The sequence below is a fragment of the Cuculus canorus genome, chromosome 4 (assembly GCF_017976375.1).
Source record: "Cuculus canorus isolate bCucCan1 chromosome 4, bCucCan1.pri, whole genome shotgun sequence".
NCBI lineage: Eukaryota > Metazoa > Chordata > Aves > Cuculiformes > Cuculidae > Cuculus > Cuculus canorus.
This window is the reverse complement of record NC_071404.1, coordinates 42166788-42193945: the sequence shown is the minus strand read 5'-3', so window position 1 is coordinate 42193945 and position 27158 is coordinate 42166788. Positions and strand designations below refer to the sequence as shown.

The following is a 27158-nucleotide window of genomic DNA, read 5'->3' as shown; positions in this document are numbered from 1 at the left end:
GATTTTTCCCTACAGTGGAAGACGCTATACCTCCTGGCCCCCATCTTATTGTCCACTGACGCAGGAGGGGTGAGGAGAACGGTTGTCAGTGAAGAATGAGACAAAAAGAGTTGCTTAGTGCCTCAGCCTTCTCCTCATCTGTTGACGGGAGTTCATGATTTTTGTTCATCCATTGGGGTACATCATATACTGTATAAATTTGAGAGACCATGAGGGTCTTCTCTCTTCTGTGATGGCTGACGTCCAGGGAGGACTTTGTCTGTCTGATTATTCCTGGTCCTGGATCTGTGCATTCCTGAGTCCATTTCCTGAGCTCAGCTCCCTCCAAGCCGTGGACCCATTCCCTTCTGTCTGCTCTACAGTATTTGTGGTGATGTATGGTCATCGGGGGATGGGGGCGTGACCTCATAGATTTGTATACATTTTATTGCTTTCTTATTATTTTCTTCATTATTATTATTATTATCATCATGATTATCTTCATTATCATGATCATAATTTCATTAAAGCTGTAGTTTTACTTTCCAACCTGCAAATCTTTTTCCTCTCATTTTCCTTTCCTTGGGGGTGGAGGAGAATGTTAATGTTGTTGGTGTAGCCCACCTGCATGGATTTTAGCTGCCAAAATTAGCCAGCTTGGTGCTAAACTGTGACACTGCCTGTATTGTCAGTGTTCCGCAGTTAAATATTTCTGGTTATTTAAAAAATGTATCATATAGTTCCACGCAGAATCACAGAATGGTTTGGGGTTGGAAGGGACCTTAAATTTCATCTAGTTCCAAATCCCCTGCCATGGGCAGTGACACCTTCCACTAGATTAGGCTGCTTAAACCCTCAGCCAACCTGGCCTTGAACACCTCCAGGGATGGGGCATCCATGACTTCTTTGGGCAACCTGTTCCAGTACCTCACCTCCCTCACAGTAAAAAATTTCTTCCTAATATCTATTCTATATCTATTCTCTTACAGCCTAAAACCTTGTCCTATCGCTACACCATAAAAGAGAAAAATGTACCTTCTTTTTAAGATTTTATTTTTTCTGAGTTCCAAGGAGAGAGAACACTAAATGGTGAAGAGGGCAGTGTGAATATATGTTTGCATATATCGCAGCTCTATGTATATGGTTTGAAATGTGTGTGGGCAAATGAGGTACGTGTTAACCGAATTTTAAGTATACTTGTATTATTGGGCAGTAAATTTGATCAGTAATTAAACAAGTTCAGTTTTCATATACCTCCTAATCAATCACAACAAAATAATATTAAAAGCTACTGTATGATTTAGTTAAAACTGCTCCTCAGCTGAATAATAAAATTAGGCTTTTGGTAATAGATGTGGAAATATATGTAGACCATATCTAAAACAACTGATTGATAGCACACAAAATGCTGCCTGAAAGTATATGCAATACAAGTATACAAAATTGAAGTACCTGTTATTCATGCTTTGCTTCATACAGGAGTGAAACAAGCTATTACAGGAATAGTCAAAATCAGCTTCATTTTAAGGCCAAGCAATTTGTGTTGCCTTCAGCTGAAATCTGCCCCTGGGTTTTACTGAAGGGCTATTTTGTCAGTGGTTTTAATAATTTATTGTGTAGTCAATTTTTCTCCTAAGTGGTAACTCATAGCGAATTCTAAGTGTGATAATGTTTTCTTGAGTCAAGGACTGTTTTGCTCCTGTGTTGTAGGGTTCCCTGCCCCTCCATGTTTTTAGTTTTATGTAAGAGAGGCTATTCTCACCATTTGTGATCTAAATGAACTCCTGCAGTTAAATGTAGCTGTTCTTTTTGGAAGAGAATACAAGCTAATAAATTCTGCTGTTGCATGAACAAGGAGGGCAGAATTTTCTCAACTATTTAGATATTTTCATTCCAACTTTTGAAGCAAGGATTTGAGTCTATTATTGGATGTTTAGCTTTCAGCCGAGTAAGCTATCTCTGGCCTATTATGTTTTACCAGTATAGCACATCATCATATTATTTAGCTATTTACAATCTGTATTCATGGTGTCATATTAATATTGCAATATTATCACATCTGCAGTTTACCTTAGAGTATTTTGTTTTCCTGAGTTTGTGTTTTTTTTTTTTTCAGAGATGCTGCTAATTCTCTGTGAAATAAAGCCTGCACAGAATGTTTTCACAACATTTTTCTTCATGTAGAAGGAAGCAGGTCTTTAGTAGACACACAGGTACTGCAAGTTTGTGAGAGGGAGTAGTGCATCTCTATGTAGACTGGCCTATGGATTGATTGGTTTTGAGTTTTTTGGAACATAGCTAGTAATAAAATCTAGTATTTGTTGATGCACCTAGTGAAATGTCTGTGAGGAAAGCTTGTCAGTGCATCACAGGCTGGTAGAAGTGTGAGTGAAATAAAAATATTCCTGAGGAGGACTGTGTGAGGGGGGGATTATTGAAGTTTGCCTGACAGGAGCTGGCAAGTTCCTGTTCAACAGCAAAGTTAACAGAGTAGTAAGAAATTGGGCAATCCTAAAATTATTATTCTGTTTGTTGGTAATATAAATGGCAGTGCATTTTAGTTCTTATGTATATGGGTAGCTGTGGCAGTTTGAATTTTATTTTACATCATCAGCTGAGACCTAAGGTACTTATTGCACTAAAACATTTGCAAGTTTTGGTTGTAAAATGTCTGCATCGTTTATGCTATTGAAAGGAGTGTATGTGGTTACAAAACGAGACTTCACTTTCTTTCAGTGAGTTCTATAAGGTCACTTGAAACTGAGGGCACTGGGATGTATAGCTGTAGCATATGTTGAGAGAGAAACAGTTTGATAGATAAACTGTTAACCTGAGGAAGTGCATGAACTTGACTTTTAATTGGGAAGATTTTATGGAATTTGGCAATATAAATGAAAAATGGGAAATTGCCGTCATTATTTGGTCAAGATAAAATCTTGCAGAAACATTTGCCAGCCGCTTTGCTGGTTTGCAGAAGTGGCTAATATTAAAATATGAGTAGTAACCTCTGCCTGGGGGACACTTCTATGTTTGAGGATGACTTGCTTTAAAATCTTATGGTTCTATACAGTATGCATATTTTTCTTGAAAATAAAATATGTCTTGATTTTGATCCAGTTACTATACTTGCAGAAAGTACAGTATAGGAATGGTATAGGAGATGATTTTATAACAAAACAAGCCATATTGAATTGAACTGGAAATACACAGTGAAAATGTTTGTAAAGGTAAAAGGGACATTACATGAATTGTTTGGTCTACTGAATATATTACTTCATGCCTATTTCTCATAGAGAGAAAATAAACCCTTTGTACTCAGAAGCCATACCAGTTAACGTTTCCTCTGTTGCTTAAGGGCTGAATTTTGTCCTCAGTTAAATCAGCGGGAATTGACTTCACATCTATGGCAAATCTGTCTTGGAACTCTGTTACATTAACAGTTTGGATGAGATTGAATTGACTGCAAGGGAAAAATGAGCTGTCAGCCGTATCTCATCCAAATGTAAACATGTTCATCTAATGATAAAAAAAATAAAATGGTTAGTATTCACCTAAAGCATTGATGAACTGTTTTGTGGGAGAATGAAAGTGGACTGTCCCTTGAAGTGCAATATGCAGCTGCCTGCAAAACCACAGCTTTTCAAGTACATGATGTATATTCATTTTTATTTTGATTTTTTTTAAAGAACACTGCATTATGCACACATAGTAAAGAGCAGCCTTGTAGACTATATATGCAGTATTGCTCTCACTATGTACATTTTTTTGCTTCTGCTATAAAGTGGGAGACAAGGTCACTTTCATCAAACCTTTGTGTGCACTCAGAATGTTGAATATTGACTTCAAGCTGCCCAAAATCATCCTTACCAGTTGGGCCTTCTGTTTCTGGCTAAAACCGATTTCCAGTTGCTTTATGTGCAATGTAAAACAGTGAAACAGCTGGATATTTCTGTGTCATATCTGTCATTTAGGATCTCACTCTCTGATCTGGCTGCATGGTTCTTAGCTTTCATCAGCAGCAAGCGAAATGCCTGCACTGCCTGTTGCCAGTGCCCAGTGCAAATACTCACTCTCTGGGGACTCTGATTCCTTGATAAGCGGCGGTTAAGATGGACTAAGAAGGAAGCACTGTAATGCTGGGGCTTGTGAGGAACTCTGAACATTTGGCACTGTGGGAAGACAATTCCTCTTGTTCAGGCTGTCAGTGCTTGGGTGCAGGAAGAGTGGCGAAGACTGAGCAATATGTTTCGGCCAGCTATAAAAGGACAAGGAGCTGGGTGGAAGGAGGGGAAAAAAGAAGTGATGCTTTTGCCGTGTGGTTATTGGGTAATTTCTAGAGAATCTAAAATTCATTATAGCTCAATTAAATGGTCCCACACACAGCTGGCCATTCTTTTTGCATTTCAGGGGCAGGTTTTGGTACAAATGCCGTATCCTGAATCCTGCAGATCCTTCTTGACGGTTTGATTGCTTTTCCGGATAATTTTAGCTTCAAAAGGGAGTGTTACAGTTCCTCACTTTCAAAGATGCATATCTTGTCTTTGACATTGGTCCTCCTTGTTCCCACTCAGGACAATATGTAGGTTTGTTGTTGTCTTGTTTTGTTGTTTTGGGTTGTTTGTTTTTTTTTTTCAGTTACATTAACACCTCCCTCCCTACCCTCCTTTTGTCTGTGTACAGAGCCTTTTTAAATGTGTCTGTTAAAATACTCAGCAGAGGTCTTTAATGAATCCCAGCATTTCTGTCCCCTCCTCTCTTAGGGGGAAATTGTCAGAACTCAGTCCTTTATTTTTGCATTTGGTGAATGGAATTTTGGAGAGACCAGTTGTTTTGATCATGCACGCTCATTCCTGAACAGTCCATGAAAGCTTTATTGCCTTTTCAGCCCATCGCAGGCACCTTTCCCAGGAGTGCACCTTATGGAGCCAGACTGTTGTGCCCCAGTAGTCTGGAACAGGACATCACCTTTCAGTTCACCCAAGATGCAGGCTTGTTAATAGAAACCCCAGCAATAAAAACTTGAACCCTGACTTCTGAATAATCAGCTGAAGTTGCCTTACTGTAGGTCTGACCTTTGCCTTCCATCAGCACAACAAACACTCCATAAAATGATAACAGATAAGTACCTTTCATCTTACAAGCCAACTTATCTCTGCAAACCAAAATTGCTGTGTAGCATCTCCCTTTATATCCAGTATTATTTTTTTTTTTTCAAATAGACTTCCTTTCCAGAGCTTGTAAGTTATTAAGGTTGTCTCTGGTTTTGTTGGCTATATTTATAAAGTTCCTATTATGTTTTTCTTTTATTTTCTTGTTTATACTGGATAGAAGAACAAAATTAAAATTTTCATCTCAGGTTGAAGCATAATTTGCTGTGATTGCTCAGCTTCTGATCTCACTACCAAGAATGTCTTGTTTTAGGAGTCGATAAAAATATTTGGCTCTGTTTCACCTCAGTCACTTTTGGCAGTTCTTCATCTGCTCTTCTGGGGTTTCCATCTGCTCTTTTGTTTTGCAGTTTCTTCTTAAGGCCCCAATTCAGCACTGACAATTGCAAGTAAGTGAAAAACTCACTGATTTTCTGAGGGTACAAGGTTGGATGCAAATGGTATTCTGCATCTCAGTTAGAATCTTCCAGTAGTTTATCTCACTCTTGAAATGGAGAATGTGGCAATTTTCTGTGGCTTTGACTGTTCTTTTGTTCTTCTTGCAAGTGCCCAATGATTTAACATAAAACTGTATACATTACTTAAAAAAACGCCAAACCAACAGAGCTATAAAATTAAATATGTCACAAGGGCTAAGGAAAATATTTTTTTATCTGATGAACTTTTCAAATTGAAGTCCTTTTAGTTACAGAACAAAACTTATGAAGTGCTTATGAATGCGTGTGATTTTAGATTTATTAAAAAACTAATTTATAAAAAATTTTCTTCAGTAATTTCGTACTTGTCTTGTTTTTTAAGCACTTTTAACAAAAAAAATTCACAAGTTATAATAGGGGTTATTGATGCTGAATAATCATTTGGTCTCAGCTGATTAAGCTGCTAACCAGCATGCTGCAAGATATAGAAAAAAAATCACACATGTACATTACTGTCTGCTTACTTATGTATTTCCCTTTCAAATGTGCTTTAAATTTCACATGATTTTTTTAACCTCTTATCCATGGATTTTTTTTGTAGAAAGCACAATCAAAGTTTCCCTTATCGTCTAGCTAGTGAAAAGGTAATTGTTGTGTACTGCTTCTGTACTGAAATGAAAAATGAAAACCATATATTTGTTACTGGTAGAAGACAACTTGTCTGACTAAATATGAAGTTTAGCTGTGAGGTTTGGAAGGGAAAGTAACAGAAGGAAGAACTTGGTAGTGAATAGCTGCATAATGAGTCCATTGATTTGCTGCTTTTCTCATGGTTTTCTTCACCTGCTCTTGTAATGTACATTTTGACATACTGAGAATTTACTTGTAACAACAACAAAAAAAGTCCAGTGTCTGCTGAGCACTGACATTTATGACAGCCTCCTATTGAGTTAGCTGGGCTTTTTTTGCCATATAGAATGCTGACAACTTATTATGTAAAAGCTTTTTAATAACTTTAGCAGTGAAAAAGATTACTGAACAAGGAAAGTGATTTAGTATGCTGAAGAACAAAAATCTTTAGGTTGTCTGTTAATGAAGCATGTCATCCGCAGAAGCTCTGTTTGAAAGGAAAATAACAATTTCTTATATTCTGCTAGTACTTTTTGCTGTCTCCTATTTATTGTGTAAACTGGAGAGACTTGCAGCAGCACTGTATTTGGAAGACTTTTGGGTTTTAATTGTACTTCTGCTTTATTTACAAAGATATCTATGAACATGTAAGCATTTTCCTTTGATCACTGAAATCATTAGAATGCAATATCCTGCTGCCTCTACTGGAGATAAAGGCTACGGAGCCTAAAAAACTCCCTTTTGTTAAAAAAAAAAAAAAAAGTTTCTGACATATATTAGGAAATCAGTTATTTGGGGCGTTTCCAGGCATAATGGTGTGATCGCAGCAGACACAATCCGGTGTTGCACTTATTCATCTTTCATTTCTTACCCCTCAAATCTGCCTGAGTCAGACTTTAATGTTTCCCACTGACTCCAAGTTGAAGGCAGCTGGTTATTGCTCTCCCAGGTAACTGTGCCCAGTGTGCCTGAGGCAGTTGCTGGAAGAAAATTTCCATCCTGTAACTCCTGGCAGACTGAGCAGGAGTGCAGGTGGAGGCACTGCATCAGCACCCAACAGAGTCTGCAGACCTTCTGGTTACTGCCGTGAACCTCTTAGCCAGTGCAGCCTCTTTCTCTCTCTCTCTCTCTCTCTCTCTCTCTCTCTGCCTTGCTGCCTATATATACCTTCTTCCTTCTATCCATTTTGGAGTGTAAGAAGGAACCTATGTGGAAGCTGTCTGGGATACCGCCTTTATCATATTAGCCAAAACCAGAAGGGGAAAATTGATTCTTCCTTTATCAGCGGGGAAACTTGTTCCCAGATTCAGGCCCTAAGGATCTGAATGAAAATTGGCAACACTTGATTAAACCTTTGTCACGAGAATCAACTGCATACCCATAGTGTGTCATCTGCTGTATTTAGAAGTGACCCAGTTTCCACTCAGTTGGTCATGCCATAAACAGAATATTGCAGACAGTTGCTTACCATTGCTGCAACCAGTGAGAGCTGAAGGACCACTTCCTGCCAACGTCACAATCAATAAAGGCTGGTGGATGATCTGTTGCCTGCATTGCCATAAGGAATCACTAGCAGGTAGGGAAGCCAGGAGGATGCGAGCTGTCCCATGCTGGTAGTAGGGAAGAATAAGTGAAATGAAAATATTTATTTCCTCTCTTGTTTTCAGAGGGTGTGTGAAGATGACTATTTTGAAAGATGATTTTGAGGAAGGCTGGATTGTGTTACAGTTTAACATGGTAAAACTATCCAAACAGCCTGGTGAAGCAGAAGCACTGAGCAGGGGTCCATTTATTAGTTCACTCTTCATTTAAATGCTTAGAGAAATTTTGCTGTTGTCTTCTGTACAGCCAGAATTTGTCCTTTGACTCTTTTGTTTTACTTAAAACTAATGAATTGTTGTACTAAATACTTTTGTTTGACTCTGATGCTGACCGTCATAAATACTCAATGTTTGTGATATTCTCGGTGTCACTGGACTGTAGTGTAGATCATAATAGACATACAAATGTAATAGTGCCTAAAAGACATCATCAGGCAGGTGGCAGAGTGTATCAGTGGAGTTGTTTTTTTTTTGTGATTTTTAACTAACTTTGTGATTATGTCTGCTTTGAGGCCAGTAAATTCAGTACAGTGTGTAAAAGAGTAATATTGAGAAGGTGCTTGCTTGCATAAAATTTGAAGGCTCAAAGGGAGAAGAACGGCCTTCCCATGGCTGTTTTTGCTGTGAAGTACTTTGTGTATAACCTTATCCTAGTTATTTATTCTGCATTAATGATTTATTCTACATCTACATTCACATAGACAAAGTACTCGGGGATATGGTTTAGTAGTGGACAAGTACAGTTGGACTCAGTGATCTCTAAGGTCTTTTCCAACAAAACGACTCCATAATTCTTTGATTATTCATGCTGATACAGGCACAAAAATAGGATCTCTTTAAGATAATTTTGTTTCTAAAGTATCTGAGGGCTTTAAATGAAACGGATCTTGCATTCCATTAGCAAAAAAAAAAAAAAAAAAAATCTCTTGCACATTTTGCCTAGGCAAATTCTGTATTTTTATGGATGGGTACCTGGCCTGGGAGATCATCTGCGGCGACTCAGTAAATATGCTGTTATGTTGCTACTGACAAAATGGAAATTCTGGTGCACTCAAAATATTTCTTTCAAGGGCTTTGTTAGGAGCTGCTTTGTGAGATCTGGCCCTCCAAGCACAAGGGATTTTTACGTTTCTCTTGGCAGTATTCCAGCATTGGTTCTAGGTGGGAAACTAAGTTTCTATGAAAGATGGCACTGTTGCTGTATGCTTTATTCCAAAAATCTTCATTTCCACTGCTGTCTGAAAATACAGCATATACTCAGATGCCCACTCAGATATTCAGGTCTCTGATAAGGGCAGAGCAATGCAATAAGTTGTATTTGTCTCATGGGCAGGTGCTGGGGAAAAAAAAAAAAGAAGATGAAAAGACTAATGATTTTTTCAGTAAGGAAATGAAATATTTCTGTAAAATTGATATTAATAACAGCTTTTCATTTGGTTTCATGAAGTTAAAGGAGGTCCTATACAAATGGTGTTGTTTTCTGTTTTTATATGTTTATCTTTTTTAGAAAGATGTGTTATGTAAGTTACAGACCAGGATTTGGATTTCTTTGTTTCTTTTCTTCCCCCAACCCCTTTTAGTCCTTCCATAAGTGCGATTTATCGAATATTCTTGAAATTACTTCTTAAGCTGCTCAAAGCTCCCTTGTTTCTGAGAATTCCCTCCTCCCAGTCTTCCTCAGCTCTGAACTCTGCTTGAGAACAAGCTTTATGTAGCAAAACCCCCTTCTAACTACACACAGACACAAAATATTGTCAGGAAAAGAAACAACGTACCACATGTGTGAAATCAAGTGTGAAAGCAAGAAACTCTGTTAGTGCCTAGCCCCTTGGCCTGGTTAGGGCACAATGTGCTTATCTGTAGAGTGCCTTGCCTATGTATGGCAAGAGATCAGGTCAAATAAATAAATAATAGTCCAAACTCTTGAGTTCTTTATTTTGGCAGTAAGTTAAAGTAAATCAGAGTTTGCTTATGTAAAAAGTTAAATGAGTATGTCAGTGCAATAATAAGATGATGGAAAATACTTTATCCAAATACACTAGTACTGAAAAGCTATAGAAGGTTAATGCCAAACCCTGGATCAAACTGAATGCCCATGACCACAGCTGACACCAGAAGTGGGTGTGGAGTTCAGAGAGAGCCAAAAGTGAACTGGGATTTTTTTTTTCCTCTAGCAAAGGGGCTTTGTTTTACTTATATGCTTTATAAATTAAGTCACATGGGAGGTAATAAAACTTCTACTAGCTTTTCTTTTTGCAGAAGTTTGTTGACTATATTAGCTTTAAGGAACAGTCTGCACATAGCAAGGAGAAGATTTCCCAGCCACGCTAGGAAGGTATTGGTAGCATGATGTCTCTGAGCTCTCTCAGTGACAGCCTCTAGGACTGGCTTGATGTAGGGTAAGGTGGCAGAATAGGAAAACCTGGCGAAAATTATGTGAAATCCTTTTTTACTCTCTCTGGCTGTGTTTGTGTGCTTAAAAATGTCCCTGAATACTGAGGTCAGCTGTGGTGCAGCGGGCAGTGTCTGTACCAGTAAGTTTTGTGTCTTTCCAATGATTATGTCTGTATCTCAGCTTTCTACTGTTAGCTATGGTCTAAGGGTTATTTCAAATGTCTTATCCCTGCTGGGAGCTACTCGGGCATAGTGCTGGTTGAGATGCACCAATTTCACACTTTCATTCCCCCTTGTCCTAGCACTAAAAAGTCCCTCCCCAGCTTTCTTGTAGGCCCTCTTCAGGTTCTGGAAGGCCAATATAAGGTTTCCCCATAATTTACTCTTCTTCAGGCTGAAACAACCCCAAGTCTCTCAACCTGTCCTCGTAGCCGAGCTGCTCCAGCGCTTTGTGGTCTTCCTCTGGACCCATTCTAACAGCTCCACATCTTTCTCACGTTGGGGATTCTAGAACTGGACATAGTACTCCAAGTGGGGTCTCATGAGAGAGGAACAGAGGAGGAGAATCACCTCCTTCAGTCTGCTAACCACACTTCTTTTGATGCAGCCTGGGACACAGTTGGCCTCCTGGGCTGCAAGTGCACATTCACAGCTCACGTCAAGCTGCTTATAAAGTCCTTCTCTGCAGGGCTGCTCTCAATCATGTCATCCCCCATCCTGTATTGAATCCGTGGATTGCCCCAATCCAGGGGAAGGGTCTTTTACTTGGCCTTTTTGACCCTCATGAGGTTCACACAGGCCCACTTCTCCAGCTTATACAGGCCCTCCTGGATTACATCCTGCCCTTCTGGTGTGGCAACTGCACCATTCAGCTTGGTGTGATCTGCAGACTTCCTGAACATGCACTCAATCTCACTGTCATATCATTGATGAAGATCTTAAAGAGCACTGGTCCCAGTACAGACCCCTGAGGGACACCACCTGTCATGGATCTCCATCTGGACATCAAGCTGTTGACCACTACTTTCTGAATGCAACCATCCAACCAATTCCTTATTCAACAAACAGTCCACCCATCAAATCCATACCTTTCCAATTTTGAGAGAAGGATGTTGTAGAGGAGTACGTCAAAGGCTTTACAGAGTTCTATCTAGATTACATCCATTGCTTTTCCTGTGACCACTGATGTCACCCCATCACAGAAACCCACTAGGCTGATTAGACGGGACTTGCCCTTGGAGAAGCCATGCTGGCTATCTTGAATCACCTCCATGTGCTTTAGGAGGATCTGTTCCATGATCTTCCCAGGCACAGAGGTGAGGCTGACAGGTTGGTAGTTCCCAGAGTCATCTTTTCTACCCTTTTTAAAAGTGGCTGCAACGTTGCCCTTCTTCCAGTCACCAGGGCCTTCTCCTGACTGCTGTGACTTTTCACATATCAGTGAGAATGTCTTGGCAACCACATCAGTGAATTCCCTCAGGACTCTGGGATGCATCTCATCAGGTCCCATGGACTTATATATGTTCAAGTGCTTCAGTTGATCATGAACCTGATCTTCTCCTACAGCGGGAGGGGCTTTAACCCCTGGTCCCCGTCTTGTTATCCATTGACCCAGGAGGGGTGAGGACAATGGTTGCCAGTGAAGAATGAGACAAAAGAGTTGTTGAGTATCTCAGCCTTTTCGTCATCGGCTGATATTTCACCATTTTTGTTCATTTGGGGGGTATGCTTTCATTAACCTTCCTTTTCTGGTTGATATACCTGTAGAAGCCCTTCTTGTTATTCTTTGCTTTGTATGTCTAGTTCGGCTCCGGTTGTGCCTGGACCTTCCTAACCTCATCCCTATACAACTGGGCAGCGTCCCTAACAACCAGGTACCATCCCTGCAATGTAGGTTTATATTGCCCGTGTGTCTTAGGTAGTTTCATTTTCTGGTTGGCTGCTTCTTCCCTTGTTTTGATGCAGGTCAGTTTTAGAAACAAAGACAAATGAGGCAGCCATGATACATAGAAAACAGTTTATATAAGCTATGGATTAATACTTTAGAAGAAAAATATGGAAATTGGCCTAGTGTTTTTTTTTTAACACGAGCAGTTTTTGTGTATAGCCAAGTAAAGCATTTGTGTATACTTGAGAAAATTGTGGCTTGCCTCTGAAAATCTGTTTTGGAAAGTGAAAGAGAAGAGGCATAGATGGCAGGAACGTACTTTGTTAATAATTGGTGTGATCTGGCATAGGAAAAAGATCTGGGATTTGTGTCCGTATCTAACTTGTGAGTGTGCTCAGCTGTGTCTCCTTATACTTAAATGTGTCCTGTTTCCTGAATGAAGAAAGGAGATTCCCCTCTGTTGTTACAGAGGCTAGATGATTGTTATTGGTTACCAAGCGAGGATGAAAGGCAGGAGAGAAAAATCTGAGACATAGTAGACACAAGGATGGGAGGTATAAAATAAGAAAAAAGGAGAGAAAAATCTCACTTTGACGTTTATTGATCTGGATATGGAAATAAAAGTGAAAGAACCAAAAAGTAAGGGAGAGACCCATAGGTTATCAAAACAGTCTCTTGTATTTTCTGCAAATATCAAAATTGGAAAGGGAAGATATAGAGCAGCTTGGAAGCAAAAGCTATGAGATTCCAAAGGCAAAGAAACTAGAGACTTCCGAGAGACAAATTATGTGGGAAGGAGATGTGCGAGTTCTTTACAAGCCATATATATTGTCCAGTGACTGGCAAGGATAGTGTTAACTCTCCCAGAAGGAGAGGGGAAACCACAGCTGCATGCCCTCTGCACAAGGTTTGTCAGGCACCTGTCAGCAAACGGAGTGAGGTGGGGCCCAGACTTACTGAATTATGATTTTCTTCCAAGGTGTTATAACAGAGCACGTGCACTGTCATCCATGTAGGCTTTTATTATAGGAAAACAGCAAGCGCTATTGGAGAAAATGTCATTATGCAGATGGCTCGTACGTGAAATTTACTTTCACAAAGATATTCTTTTGTTTGTTTTGTTTAGGCGTGTGGCAAATGAGAGCTCTTTTGCTAAGTGTACGTTTTTGGCTGAGTAATGTCTTTTTTTTTTTTTTCTATGTGTGTGTCTATATGCAATGCTTGCATAGATTTTGGAAAAAGTGTTAGTCTATCTAGCCATGGTTTGCTGAAGTTGTAATGTTTTAGTTCAACGTGGTGGCTAATTGAGTGCCTATTTCTTTGCATCCTACCCAGATAATGGTTGTGGTGTGTATTGGGGGTGGGTGGAGAAGGTGATCAAACAAAGCCTTGTGTACCTAAACTGCCAGTTCATTTGGATGCATGGTCCATGGAGCATTCTTCTCCTAGTATCATGGAAGCCTACACCTTTTCAAGAGGCTGCAGTAACAATACAAAGGCCTTGTGTATACAAGAGAAGTGTAGTGGTTAAATTACGTAGGTTTTAGAGATCAGTTTAGTTCAAGGCATCAGGTTCTGTAGACATTCTTGCTTCAGTTTGAGAGCAGTTTATGCTAATGTTTCAAAGTTAAATCAACATAAACCATTCTTGAAGCAAAAATACTCAGCAAACTTGGTGTGTAAACACTGTTAATTAGTCAAATCAGTTGCTAAAACAACCATCTCAGATACAGTTGAAGGTTCTTCTGTGAAGTTTCTTCTCCTTAATGGTTTGTTGTAGACACAGTAGAAAACTATAGATCAAGATAGCGTTGTTAGTTTTACCTTGATAGTACAACTAAAAACAGATTTGGCTTGAACAAAAAGGTTGCTAGCCCATCTCCCCCTCACCTGTCAATGGTGCCAAATGCTGAATCTATATTTGTGTGCATTTATGCTCTGGGGGGCAATATGTAGGATGATAGGAAAGTGAAACATCTTAAAAGTTAATGGGAATGTTTCTAGTAAACTGGTTACCACTTAATAGCTTCAGCTGAGAAATAAAGAAATAAGTAATCAACTTATTTTTCCCTGTCTGGTTTGGAAATTTATTACTTTGCACTCATATGAAACACTAAGTCAATGCAGTGAATCACAGTGACATCACACATAGAATATTTTTCTGATAGGGAGGATATTTTGGAAGTAGTATTTATAGAGAAATACATTAATTTTTGTACAGCTGTATTAAAAATAGCTCTTACTAAGCATATGTAGATGCATTTATGTTTCATTTACTACAAGCATTTACTTTTATGATTTTTTCAATTTTAGAACATATGAACAATAAAATGCATATTGAACATCCATTAGCGTGATTTATGAGATACAGTTCTTGAATGTGCTTTAAAATATTTCAGAGTATACCTACCTACCGTTTAGCACAAACGGAGTTTTTTTGAGGGTAAGCCAAGAGAAAGACTCACTGAATACTGCCATTGAGGTGAACTGATTTGGCAGAGTAGGGAACAGGCTAACACAGATAGTAGTTCTATTAAAATTTAAATTAGTTTGGTTTTAGATGGAATTAATTTCTGCTTTATAAAGAGAGCTTCTCAAAATGGGTGTAATTTGAAAGCATGCTTACTAAACAGTGATCTGAGCTTCTGTGTAGGTGTCTGATTTCTATCAGTGCTGTTTCCTTATTTGGAATAAGAGGAAACCTGAATAAGGTAGAGTTGTGAAATGTTAATGAAGCTGAATGGTTATACAAATTCAGAGAAAGATTGCAAAAGCAGCTGAAGTTTTGGTTTTTTTTTTTTTTTATTATGAAAGTAACTCTTTCATAATATATAGAAACTCTAAGTACATACTTTAAATTAAATCTGTTATTCTGCAGGTACTAGAACCAAGCCTCACTCTTTAAATTACATGTGTGCTCTCAGTAAGCCACTTAATTTTTACAGTGAAGACTCATGTTTGTCAAATATGATTTGGTTCAGTTTAGCTGACAATACAGAAGTCTTTTTGCTGTGAATAAGGGGCTGGTAAGATAAGATGTTTCAAAAATTCCTGTTGCTAACCACTTTAAAGGAACTTAAATTTTGTATGTTTGTTAAAATGGGAAGACAATTGCTTGCACTTGTGACTTGAACTATTCTCTCTCCTCTTGCTCTATGGCTGTAGTCATGTCATTGGAATAGCTAAGGTGGGCCTGGCGAGTGCTGTTGAATAGATGTGGCATGGTCCAGTTCCTCTGACTTTCTAAGCATGTTGTCAAAAAAAGATAAATAGATTTTTGTCTTGTGGGCACTTAGCATAAGTCAATAAATAGAGCTTCTGTTGACATCCTTGGCCAGTTCCATTAGATGTTCTTGTAACTGAATTTTTGCAGGATCAGAATTGATCTCAGTGCACTAGTTGGATGTGCAGTGTTTGGTTCAAACAAATATTACAAGCCCCTCTACATTACGCTTCTGAAATCAGGCGTGAAGTTACCTTTGTTTCAGAACCTCTGATTAACAAACAGCCTGTGGAATAAAATTCTGTGGTTAGTGGAAGTATAAAATAGACATTTATGTGACCAACTAAAATTTGCGCTTTGTAGGTGTATAATTTGTGCTTTGTAGTTGTGTATAGAGGTCCATCTTTCTGCTTATCTAGAGAATAAAACCACAGTGAATTTATTTCAACATGTGCAATTTTCATCCTTGTAATCCTGCTTTGTTTGTTTGTTTGTTTTTGCCTGAGATTAATCAGTGTTTTGCAATGTCAGATGTTGTGCTGTAAATAACTCACTAAGTAGATATATTTACACAGTGACTGATCTATAAAATAGACAAAATTGCTCTTCTTAAATGAATTGGGAGGTAACTAAATTAAATTGAAATATGAAGTTACAAATGGCTTTAAAATTGTATCTACTTACCTTTGAAATTTCACTGAGGATCTATCTTAGAAGAATTTGCCTCTTTCTATGTCTCTTCCTTATGCTACGCTGATCAGATATTCACTGAGGGATAAACTTGAAAGGATTACTGGTGAAAAGGCTGGTGGATGAATTTTTTCTTTTGGATCCACATGATGGATTTTGGTACTGATAATCTCCATACTTGATTTCTAAGAATATTTTTTAGATTTAGAAATTACCGATTGGCTGTGATACTTCTGCTTTTGCATGTTTAAGAGGAGAAATTGTGAATAATATACAGTCAAGAAAATAAATGTGGTTTACCTTTTGGTGAATTTGGGTGAAAGTATTCTGTAAATTATGTTTTGTTTTTCTTCACGTAAAATAGTCTCTTAAATACCAGCTGGCAGAGAAGTTGCCAGTTGCCTTTTGCAGAACAGATGATTTTTCACAGCAGTTACTTGATTCATTCCTTAGCTGTCATTTTTCAAGGAACAGATTACAGCAAACATTCCAAAAAGTAAGGATTTGCCTCTTCACCCTTATCAACACTGAGTCTGAAATGATGGAAACTCGAGGAGCTTGTGGCCCACTATGGAAGAGTTTCTGATTTCCAGTCACTTTTTTTATTGCTCATGATACTGTTTGGGTTATAGCCCATCTTTTCCCCTTTACCCCTTTTAAAACGCATGATTAATTCCCAAAGACATGGTGAGCTTTCTTTGTGCTTGAAAAACTGCCATTTCTCTCCAGTGTATGTATTATTTTTTCCCTCGGCCCTTTTCTGTCCCGCAGCTGCTGCCTTCAGCACTGCGTTACGCATTAATTGCCGGGCAGCCCCAGTGCCACTGGGGGTTGCAGTTGCGGGAGTGCCGCTGCCTCTCACCACGCATGCCTTCCTCCCAGTGACGCTAATGGGACTTAATCACTTCTAGCAAAATAAACCATGGAAATTCTGGGCCGTCTCTTCGCCAGTGTAGCTGATTGGCATGGGATTTTGTAGCTTGCCCCTTAGTGCCTGCCTTTCTGTGCAGAAGGAGAACTTGGTATCAGTGTTGCTGATGTTGGGGAAGTTTGATCCTTTTTGAGCTGAGCTTTGTGGTCACGTCTTGTGCTTTCTCAATTTCAACCAGCTACAATCTACATGCATCTAATTTTGTAAATTCCTTGGGGTGTTGGTTTCCTGGCTTGTTTGTTTACTTTTGTTTGATTTTGTTGTTTGCTTATGGTTTTGTTTGTTTGTTTGGCTGCTTTTTCTTGTTGTTGTTTTTTTTTTGTCAATTTCTTTGTTTGTTTTCCTGTTGCCTTTTTTAATTTATTTTAATTCTCTCATTGATGGAGCAGTAGGGAAAATTTGTTGCTTCAAGGTGCTAGAGCTGATACCTAGCTTTTCCAATTTTGGAAATACTGGTTCTTTAAATGTTAGCCTTTTTGTCAATTATGCATTAGTTTATTTGCCTTTCACCTTGACTGTTTCTTTTCAGGGATTTAAAATACTGTTGAGTTAAGGATTCTCACAGTAGATGGTAATGGAGAAATGCTGTTAAGTAAATTTGTTTAAGAGTGCTGATTAAGTAAATGTTTCTAAGTCTACTGCCTTAAGGCAATGCTTAAAGGGGCTTTATTTTCCTTCTTGTAGTAGAAAATGTAGTTTTAATGAACTTTTTTTTTTTTTTTTTTTTTTTTTTTTTTGTCAAGCATTAGGTTTTTCCTGCTTAATATGGTTAGGGAAAAAAATGTAGTGATACTCCCATTGTTCTTAATAAAATGGATTATGAAATTGTCAGACGATTAAGCATTTTAGCTTCTGGCCTTTACACTTAATTTCAGAATAGTCTTCTGAGCCAAAAAACCTGATATGCTAGTGTTTCAAGCTCTGCTTTGAAGTACTGCAACTCTTGAGATCATTTCCAGGTAAACTAAGTGATTCTCACCTACAAAGTGTGTCATTTGAAAAATTAGTGGGAGAGTGAATGATTCTTCCTTGTATTTAGGCAAATCAGTAGTTTAGTGGGTAGGTCAAGTTATTCTCTAGACTGAAGTAATTGAAGCTTTGACAACTAAGACTTTGTGTGATATCATGATTTACATGCTATCTTGCTTTTCATCAAGGGACCTTAAAGTATTTTCTAGATGTTTGTTAGACTGTGCAGTGTTCCTCTAAAAGGTGTAGCCCGTTTTTCAGAAATATGAACTAGTACTCAGAGATATCAAATGATGCTTTTGGGACTAATAAGAAGTAATGTTGAATTTTAAGCCCTGCTTGAACTTTGAGATAACGCTGCTGTTCAGACTCCTTTTCGTAAACTTTAACAGACGAATATGTAATTTTCATCATCTTCCTGCTTCGTAGCAAGTCCTGGCATTAGAACAAACTGATGATTCTGTTTGTGCGTGTTCTTTTTGGTTGAGAGTATCTAAACAGTGCAGGGGCTATGCTGTGGCTCACTGGTTTTGTAGCATGAGATGAAGGGTATGAGTATGCACTCCCTGCCCTGTGGCGTGTCAGGGGAGGACAGCTCAGCCTCTTGGGGACTGAGCTGGTGGCATCTGAACTCTTGCACTTTTGTTGGGAAATGGTCCCTAGAGTGAACTGCATTTTAAGGCTGTGCTTAAATTTTGTCTTGGAAACTACAGGCTGGAACGGTTCAAAAGAGAGTGAGGGAATGAACTAACAGCTAGGGAGTACAGATGATCACATGCTCCATGCTCAAACTTGTTTGTTCTGGTCCTCTTTTTATTTAGCAGTATAAGACCAGAAGTCTGTAAGAGAACTATTTTTTAGATATCTCTGAACCTGCTAGGGTAACGGGTAAAACTTTGGATGACAGGGCCTTAGGACAGACTTGTGTCATGTACAGAGCTTTAGGCATGGCTTAATTAATTCAATTACTTTTATTCTGCTTTCTGTAATTGCTTTTAAACAAAGTTCAGTATAGTTTTTATTTTAAGCCCACATCTTGATTCCAAACTACAGTTAATTCTGAAATTAACTGTGCTTTTTAGATCAAATATTTGTTTCAAGTTTGTAATTGTTTCATCTTTTACTCTGTAGGTAATTAGTCTAAGAATCTACAGGTAAGATTCTGTCCCGTGTCCAACATAGAGCTTTGTTGCCAAAATTACTAATTGCCTCCAAAAATTACTTCAGAAGATTGTAATTTTTGACACAGATTAAGACATAATTTTGGCAAGTACCTTTACATATTCAGGCTGCTGAGTAGTAATAATAATTATTAAAGCACATACTTATTTTGCCAAAAAAAAAAAGACGAAGAAAAGAGACAGAAAAGCATATGAAGCTATTGATTTGTCTCAATTTGAGTTCGCTGTTAGGTTAACATGTCAAATCTTAGAAATATTGTCTAAACAGAGGAAATGGAGGTAATAGCTGCATCTTAAAATTTGCTGAATTCTTTAGTAGAATCAGTGCTATCTTTTATCTCAAATGTTTTTGGATATTTTTACTTTTTAAAATCACCTGCTTGTGTACGTATAATCTTGTATTTTCTGAATTGCACACAATCCATTCGGCCCTACTGCTGCATGCAAGGTAAGTTATATTGCCACTACCTTTTGAGTCCTCACTGAAGAATGCAATTATGCTGAAATAAATATGGCATGAAGTTGCATGTCCATTTTCTCTATTGCATCTGAAAAATACTGGGAAAGAAACTTGCTGAAGCACTAGAAACCCTTAAATAGCTTTTATCTCCCTTAGCCTTCTAAAAGACAGGTGCTTATTTAGAGCTGGGCATCTCTCATCCTGCTATAATAAGTTGAAAAGTGTCATAATTAACCACTAGATTTGCCTATTTTAGATGCCAGTGTTAGACAAGGGTGCATGGCCTTGGCCTAAGATTCCTGTTTTCTTGGTACTTCTTGAAGGCCTAGGATCAAATGAGATGCATTTGGGTACTGTTGAGTTCACAGGAAATACCTAAATTTCCCAAATAAACAACTAGGTATTCTGTTTCATGAAAACTGCAAATGCCTGTCTGTTAATCCATTCACCATTTATTTGGAAAACGATAATCACTTTGGGCAACAAAGATAATTCTGTAACCTCTGTGTGAATTTACACTCTGTAAATCACCAACTGTACTTTAGTGTTATCATTTAGAAGAAAGCAAGCCAAGGACAGGAATTATGTTTACACTGTAATTTGTAGTTTAAGTAAATGACAAATATTTGTGAGTTGGTATACAAAATTTTTCCTACTATCAAGTACATGCAATCAAATAAATATGAATTAACTCACCTCATTTCCTCAACATTTGCATACAAAATTTCTCATTGATAAAATATAAACTACACTATTTTCCAGCCTACGTACAAAAAGTTTATGGACAGAAAAAAATTTTCTGACTGTACTTTTGCTGTTTATTTTTTTAATTTTTTTTTTTGAAATGTTTTTCTTATATTTGTTAGGAAGTGATTCACAGCATGAAGTATCTTACATGGCGATCTGAGGCTGTTGCAGTGATTTTGTCATAAAGGCTCCAATAGACTTGCCGGGAAAGCTGCCATTTATTTATACTGTTGGCATATTTGTTAGATAGTGGACTGAGCTTCACAAATACACTTTGCATAGGCTTCATCATAGTTAAACAGCAATGGCTATTGATCATGACAGGTTCTAGACTGGATTTCAGCTGCTGGTTTCAGAACAAAATTGGGCTTTGCTGCTGAAGAGATGTCCCTTACACTGTCAGGTGTCCTGCTCTTTGTTATGGAATTTGTCCATTTTGCCCTCCGTGCCTTATTGTAGAGTTAAAGAATGAGAATCACAGTTCTGAGTTGCAAATTCCTGCGAATACATTGTCTATAATTTTACAATTGGGGTGGATTACTAAAACTGCATGTAGACTGTCTATTGTGTTGGGTATTTCAAAATTCCTTTGACTTTCAGGGGAGGGTGGGGTAGGGAAAAGCTATAACATCGCATGTCTTTGAAATTTGAAAATGTTCAAGAGCTAGAAAAACACCTTTTCTTAATCCCATCCAATTTTATCCAAATTTAGTTGAGTTAAAACTGTTCCGGGACAATACTTTGCTGCACTTGCTTATTTTTCTCAGGAAAATGGTGTTAACCTGCCAAATTACTGCCTGAACGTGGCTGTTCCAGGGAGGGAACTCCAAGCTGCCACTGGAGCATTAGATTACATTATGCTGGGAGCTGACAGAGCGATTGGAGGGAAGCAAATTAGTAAAGCCCTGCACTCTGTCCTTAACTACCTCCCCACAACCTCTCAGAATACCTCTTGGGACAAAAAGTTCTCACAATTACTGGGAAACTTGGTGAGGCAGACAGCCTGGCCAGGCTTACTCCATAAAACCATAGTCTCAGCAACCCTTCTTCCTCCTTTGGGGGCACAAATATGTGGCATGGATCCCACCTTCAGGATGGGAGAAGAGAGAGGGATAAATTGAGTCAGGGCTTCCCTGGTTGCTGCTGGCATTTGCACTTAGCTCCAGGGGCCATTTCTCTCTCTGGGATAAAGGCTTTCCCTCTATTGCCAGTTAATGTCCTGCATCTCATCTGAAAGAAGTCTCTGGTATAACTTCAGGCTCCGAACTCTAATGATGGATGCATGGTCCTTGTTGCTGTTCATATTAGAAAATGATTCTTCAAGCAAAAGCTACAAAATTACTTTAAAATAGCTTTGAAATGTTTTGTAACACTAAGTGGTGGAAGCATGTCTTATACCGCAATGCTCAATGACATAGCAAATTATTTTGTCTTTAAAAACAGTCCTGTAGCAGCAAAGACTTGAAGTGGCTATGTATCTGGTATTTCTGTTATTTAGATTCTTTTTATGCTTGTTCACATGTAATTAACATAGATTATTTTTGTTTGGTAATCATAGTACATCATAATAGAAGGCTCCAAGTAGGAAGTACGGTGCAGTACTCTATTTTGTGGGAAAACTTACTTTTCTTTTAAGTTAGCAACTTAAGTGAAATATCATGGGAGAAACTGAAGAGGAGAGCCTTCACCATTGTGCAGGCTTTGTCTTCTCCAGATGGTTTGTTTCAAATATACACTGCAGACTTAAAACGCGTTTTATGTGAAAAGGAAAAGGAAAACTTAACATGATCACGAACATTGTGGTATTTTTTAAACAACCTTACTATTCTATCCATTTCTTGAATTCATTAGTTAAGATCTAGTGGCAGATCTTACTTGGAAAACCATATGAGTCTTACTAGTGGGATAGTCTTACGTTTTAAAGCCATGAAACATCTAACAATGGCTAGATATTTATCAGTTCACAGAAAATTGTCTCAATGGATTATGCTTTTTCTTCATAAGGAGTAGATTTTAGATTCAATTTAATCTAAATTAAAGTTCATCTCCCTGTTAACACACAGTTCAGATTAATTTTTCTTCCAAACAAAATACCATTAGATTTTAGTGCTGCCAGGTATTCCTGTCCATGTTATTGTAAGGAAAGATGTGATGTGACTATTTGGCTCTTAACTTATCTGATATCATCTTTTCTATTAAAGAGCAGAATGCACATTGCCAACCTTTTGTTATCTAGTTTCCCAACTGCAGTACAGTATCAGGTTCTGCCAAACTGGCTTATGTTTTGCAAGCACTCACCATTGACTTTAGCTATCTTTTCCTGGTAGTCTGCATCCTGCTACTTTGCTGTAAATGTCACACACTCATCTTCATTCATACTTCCTATTAGGAGTTATTTTTATTGACATTGTATACAGAGATATGCAAATGTACATGGGAAAAAGAATTAGATTTCTTGTGGATGTAGCTACTGTTGAAGACTTTCACAGGGAAAACAAAAAATACAATTTTTGATGCTTGACTCATGCGTAGAAAAATGGGAAAAAGATGCATAATAAATGTCAGGATCTAGAAGATTTAAAAATTATTCTGATACCTAAAATATGTTTCAGTGTGGACTAGGTTTTTTTCAGTTGTATTTGTGTAACATGTACCTAAATTTAGCTTTTCTATTTTACCTGCAGGCATTGGTTTTTCAGATGTAATCTACTCCTTTCTGCTTTAATTAAGTGAGAGGATAGAAATAATAGAAACGGAACAGAAGTCAGTATATGAAATGCCAAAAATTGTTGCCATTTAACTGGGTGCAGTATATGTTTCTTTGAAGTATCTGATAGGGTGATCTGCTGACAGATTAAAACTATATAGTGTGAAATGCACCGTGAAACAACCTCCTTGCTATTTCTGAATGATATTTTACTATGCATCTCCAACAAAAGTTTTTGCTTTTTATGACATTTCACTGCAAGTAAAATCTTGTTATATATCCTTGTAGAATATAGTACGTGTCTTAGAAAAAAATTATTTTTTTCAAAACTAACTGAAAGACAGTTTTTAAGCTGCTTGTGTAGCAGGGAAGAAATTCCATGTGCTCAGAAAAAAAAAAAGAAAGAATTTTCTCAGGAAAGCAGACTGCCTTTGCATCTTTCTAAAGAATGTCAAAGCCATAATATCCAATGGCATATTGTGTGTTCATTCAATAACAGTGTACTGTTGACTGTTAGAGAAACAAGCATTGTTAGATGCAAGTGTTGGGAAAGATGCATACGTAGCAGTGCATCATACATGTACACTAGTGTTCTCTAATATTTAGTGACAGGATATTAATAATTTATCTTGGGTATCTACTAGCCACTAAATATTTGTTATGTTTTTAAACTTGGTCAACGTTTTCTGTTGTGGCTTTTATGGTGACACGTTTTCTCTAAAGGGTTTTGTTTTCATTAATTTTCTTTATTTTCCTCCTCCCAAACCCAAACTACCTTGTCTTCCAAACAAATCAGACAGAAGACCCAGTCATGTGCTTTCTCTTCTTTCTGCTGAGTGCTGACATGGATTTTTGCTTTATTGTAAGATTTCTCCACTGAAGATGTTTCTGCGGGTTGCATTTTTAGTAAATACCTTCTCCAATGGTGCATTATTAATACCATTTGTACAGTGCTCCGTATTGAATTTCACTTCATTGATTATCATAATACAGAATTACTTCAGAAGTTTAGTTCTGCCTCAGTGGAAAATACCAAAGATGCCATTCCTGAAAGCTGTTTTTGCTTCACTGACAGATGACTTTGCCAGATCAAATAGGTTGACAGAAAAAACACAAGTAAGCAGATCAAAACTGTTCATTTATCTGTCCATCATGTATATCTGAGAGATTTTTGCTTTTCAGATAATTTTGCCACAAGTCAAATCTTGTTATGTGTGTCTTTTTTGTGATTATCCTGAACTCAAGGGTCATGAGATTACTGCGAATCTTTACTGTCATTTCCTGTGTCATTCAGTAAAGTAACCATATTTGTGTCAGGGCATCTGAACCAACTTGAAAGCAGATGCTAAGAATTTGTCCTGTCCTTTCAATTCAGGATTTAAACAGATTTTTTTGGGGTACTTTGAAGGCCTGAAGGAGAAGGTGGTGGGAATCATGTTGATCTTAACATGCAAAAATTATTTCAGGTGGTACCAAGCCTGGTCAGAAGTGGAATAGCTACATCTTGTGACAGCAGCTTTTGCTGTCAGCTGTAGCTTGTTCACTGACTAGCTGATTACCACAAATACCTTAGCAAGTTTTTGGGTGCAGCTACATTCTTTTGAAAAATGTCAGACATCAAGGACAGCCAACAGAAGCCAGATCCATGAAACATAGGCTGTCCCCTTGATGTGTTTATCCTGACCTCTCACTAAGTGGTGAGAATGAAAATGTTCTGTCAGTATGTGTGTACCAATTAAATCATCCTATGAAACTGTCTTGTATGACTGCTTAGATTTATTGTCCACATTTGTTAAACGTCATAGCATGTTTACAATAAGAGTTTTGCTATGGACAGTAAAGAACAGATTTTCTGAAAGCACTGGAATGTGTATATTTGAGCTTTACATTGAAAAAAAAAATCTCCTTAGTTGTTCAGATTTATCATCTGCAAGGGATGAGAGAGGTTCCATGTTGTCTTCAGAGATGGAGAAGATTAGAGCAGTCTGTCATTCTAATTGCCCATGCTAGGTACATGTTTTATCTCCAGCTTTCTTGAAATTGAGATGATTTGCTCTTCCAGAACATAATAATGTTACTATCTTTGATCAAGAAAACACTTAACTTTTACTGGCTTCTACTTCTGATAAACTCATAAAAGTAATTTTCTTTTCTCATGGTCTCTTTTCCAGATAGTGACTCCTTTGTACTGGCTCCAAGGAGAGGCTTTCCTCTTCTGTGAGGTCTGTAGAGCAGTGACAGTTGTTTCTCTTCCCTTCATATCTAGGGACTGACCTTTTTTCAAATGCACTATTTTGAACTGCAGTTAAGTATGCCATAAAGGGAGTATTTTCATTTAGCAATTCTCTGTTCTGATAGAGCACTTGCCCTTCTCTCTCATTGCCCGCTTCTGTTAATTTCCTGGCTTTCTGTTGTCTCAAGATGGCATGGAGTCTACTTACAACTCTTTTCAAGAGAGCAGAATACGTTCTATTTCTTGGTGAACGTTAATTTTTGTGAATACATATATTAGTTAAACCAGGAATAATCCAGGATAGCTCAGTAGCTGTACTTTTTTTTTTTTTTTAATTGAAAATAAATAGTGACTTGGCAGACAACTTCCTTTCAAAAAAAATTTTAAAGGCAAAAGGTACTAAGTATTTAACTTACGATCAATGTTGTTTTGTGAATGTCTTCCTAGCTCCATTATGCATTATTCCATAATGATGTGTTATGTCCAGTTTGAATTTTCCAGTCATCAGTTTCTCTCTGTTTGCCTGGTCTTTTGTAAGCTGGACTAAGGAGTGCCACAGAGTGAATAAACTTTTTCTTCTGACGATGTTTTATTAATGATCAAATCAAAATGTTGTTTCTGTTAAGTTATATACCTAGAGTTTCTCAGGTCTCTTATTGTAATCCTGAAAAATTATTTGCATGAATCCTTTACTGTTCCCATCTGTCAGCATGCTGTTGAGAGATCATTATCTCAATGTTCTGCCAATGGCCTGTTAAGTTTGTTTACCAGGTAAAATAATTGCTGCTTACTTATGCACTATCCTCCTGTTAAAATGGCTTACCCCTTTTGGGCTGCAATATTGCACTGAAAATCATGTTTACCTAGTTATTCACCATCCTGCTAATTCCATGTCAGTAAGTGGGTCATTATTAGTTTCTATTGTTTCTATCAGCCTGCATCCCAGAGTACTCTGGGCTATTTCCCAGCTCCCTCCCATGTTGTTTACCATGGCTTGGCAGCTTTATAAGAAACCAAGCAGGCTCTGTTTGATCTGTGCGCCTAATGTTTCTCTGATGAGTTGGCCAGAGGTAGGTGCACTCGGAGAAGGTGATGCAGAACTGCCTCTCAGTTGTCAGTCAGGTCAAAAGTCATGCACTGCTTGATATGCAACCACAAAACCAATGGTTTGGTCCAACAGCAGCCAAGAAGCAGTGCGTGACTATATATTCTTCTAGTTAAAAGATAAATAATAGGTAAGACATAATTCTTGCAAGAAAAAAGATGCAACTGAATGATAAGTCTTTGTACTTAACTAAGCCTTCTTTTGTCAAAAAGCCATTTTAATTGAATTAATTTGACTTATTTTGTCTAAAGCTAGTAATATGGAGATAATTGCTTCAATTCTGTATGGAAGAAAGATTTAGTTTCTGACACTAAAATGTGACAAGCTACTAAATCAAAGACAAAGTCAGTTTATCAATCTTATATTAACCTAGAGATTTAAAAGTCTTAAAGTAATTGTTTTTATTGCTGAGTTTAAAGTTTCTCTGATAAGCTAACTCCTGCTGTTATTATTTCTTGCTTTAAGAATCCACTTATCTTCATTACTTTGCTAGTAATTTTAAGCTATAGCTATCTGTATCTTGCTGTGCAGCAGGACTTCAATTATTTTGATTTAACATTATTATTATTTGGTAACTTGAAGTTATGTTATCAGTTAAATACTCTTACAGAATTTTATTGCATGTTAGGCATTCCAGAAATACTGTCAAAAAATTGTACTCACTGACTTGATATATTTTAAACTCATGTAGTAAGAATGGCCTCTATATTTGCACTTGTGGTATTGATTTATGAAAATATAGTGTTCATTGTGTTTTCAAAAAATGGAAGTCTAAAGCCGAGTAAACAAGGTCAGCTTCAAATTGGAAGCATCACTGATAAGTTTTCAGTAGGAAT

At 37.7% G+C, this 27158-nt stretch overlaps 1 protein-coding gene across 3 annotated transcripts in view; it reads left to right on the top strand.

Annotated features, from left to right (window-relative positions):
* TLL1 (tolloid like 1) overlaps positions 1 to 27158 on the top strand; it is a 136194-nt gene that overhangs the window by 19157 nt on the left and 89879 nt on the right. The window contains exon 1 of one of the 3 annotated variants that reach the window (XM_054066010.1): positions 17861 to 17879. The exons of the other annotated variants lie outside the window; for them this stretch is intronic. The gene's annotated coding sequence lies outside the window, so the exon portion shown is untranslated. Of the gene's footprint in view, positions 1 to 17860; positions 17880 to 27158 lie in introns of those variants that run through there. 3 annotated transcript variants of the gene reach the window in all.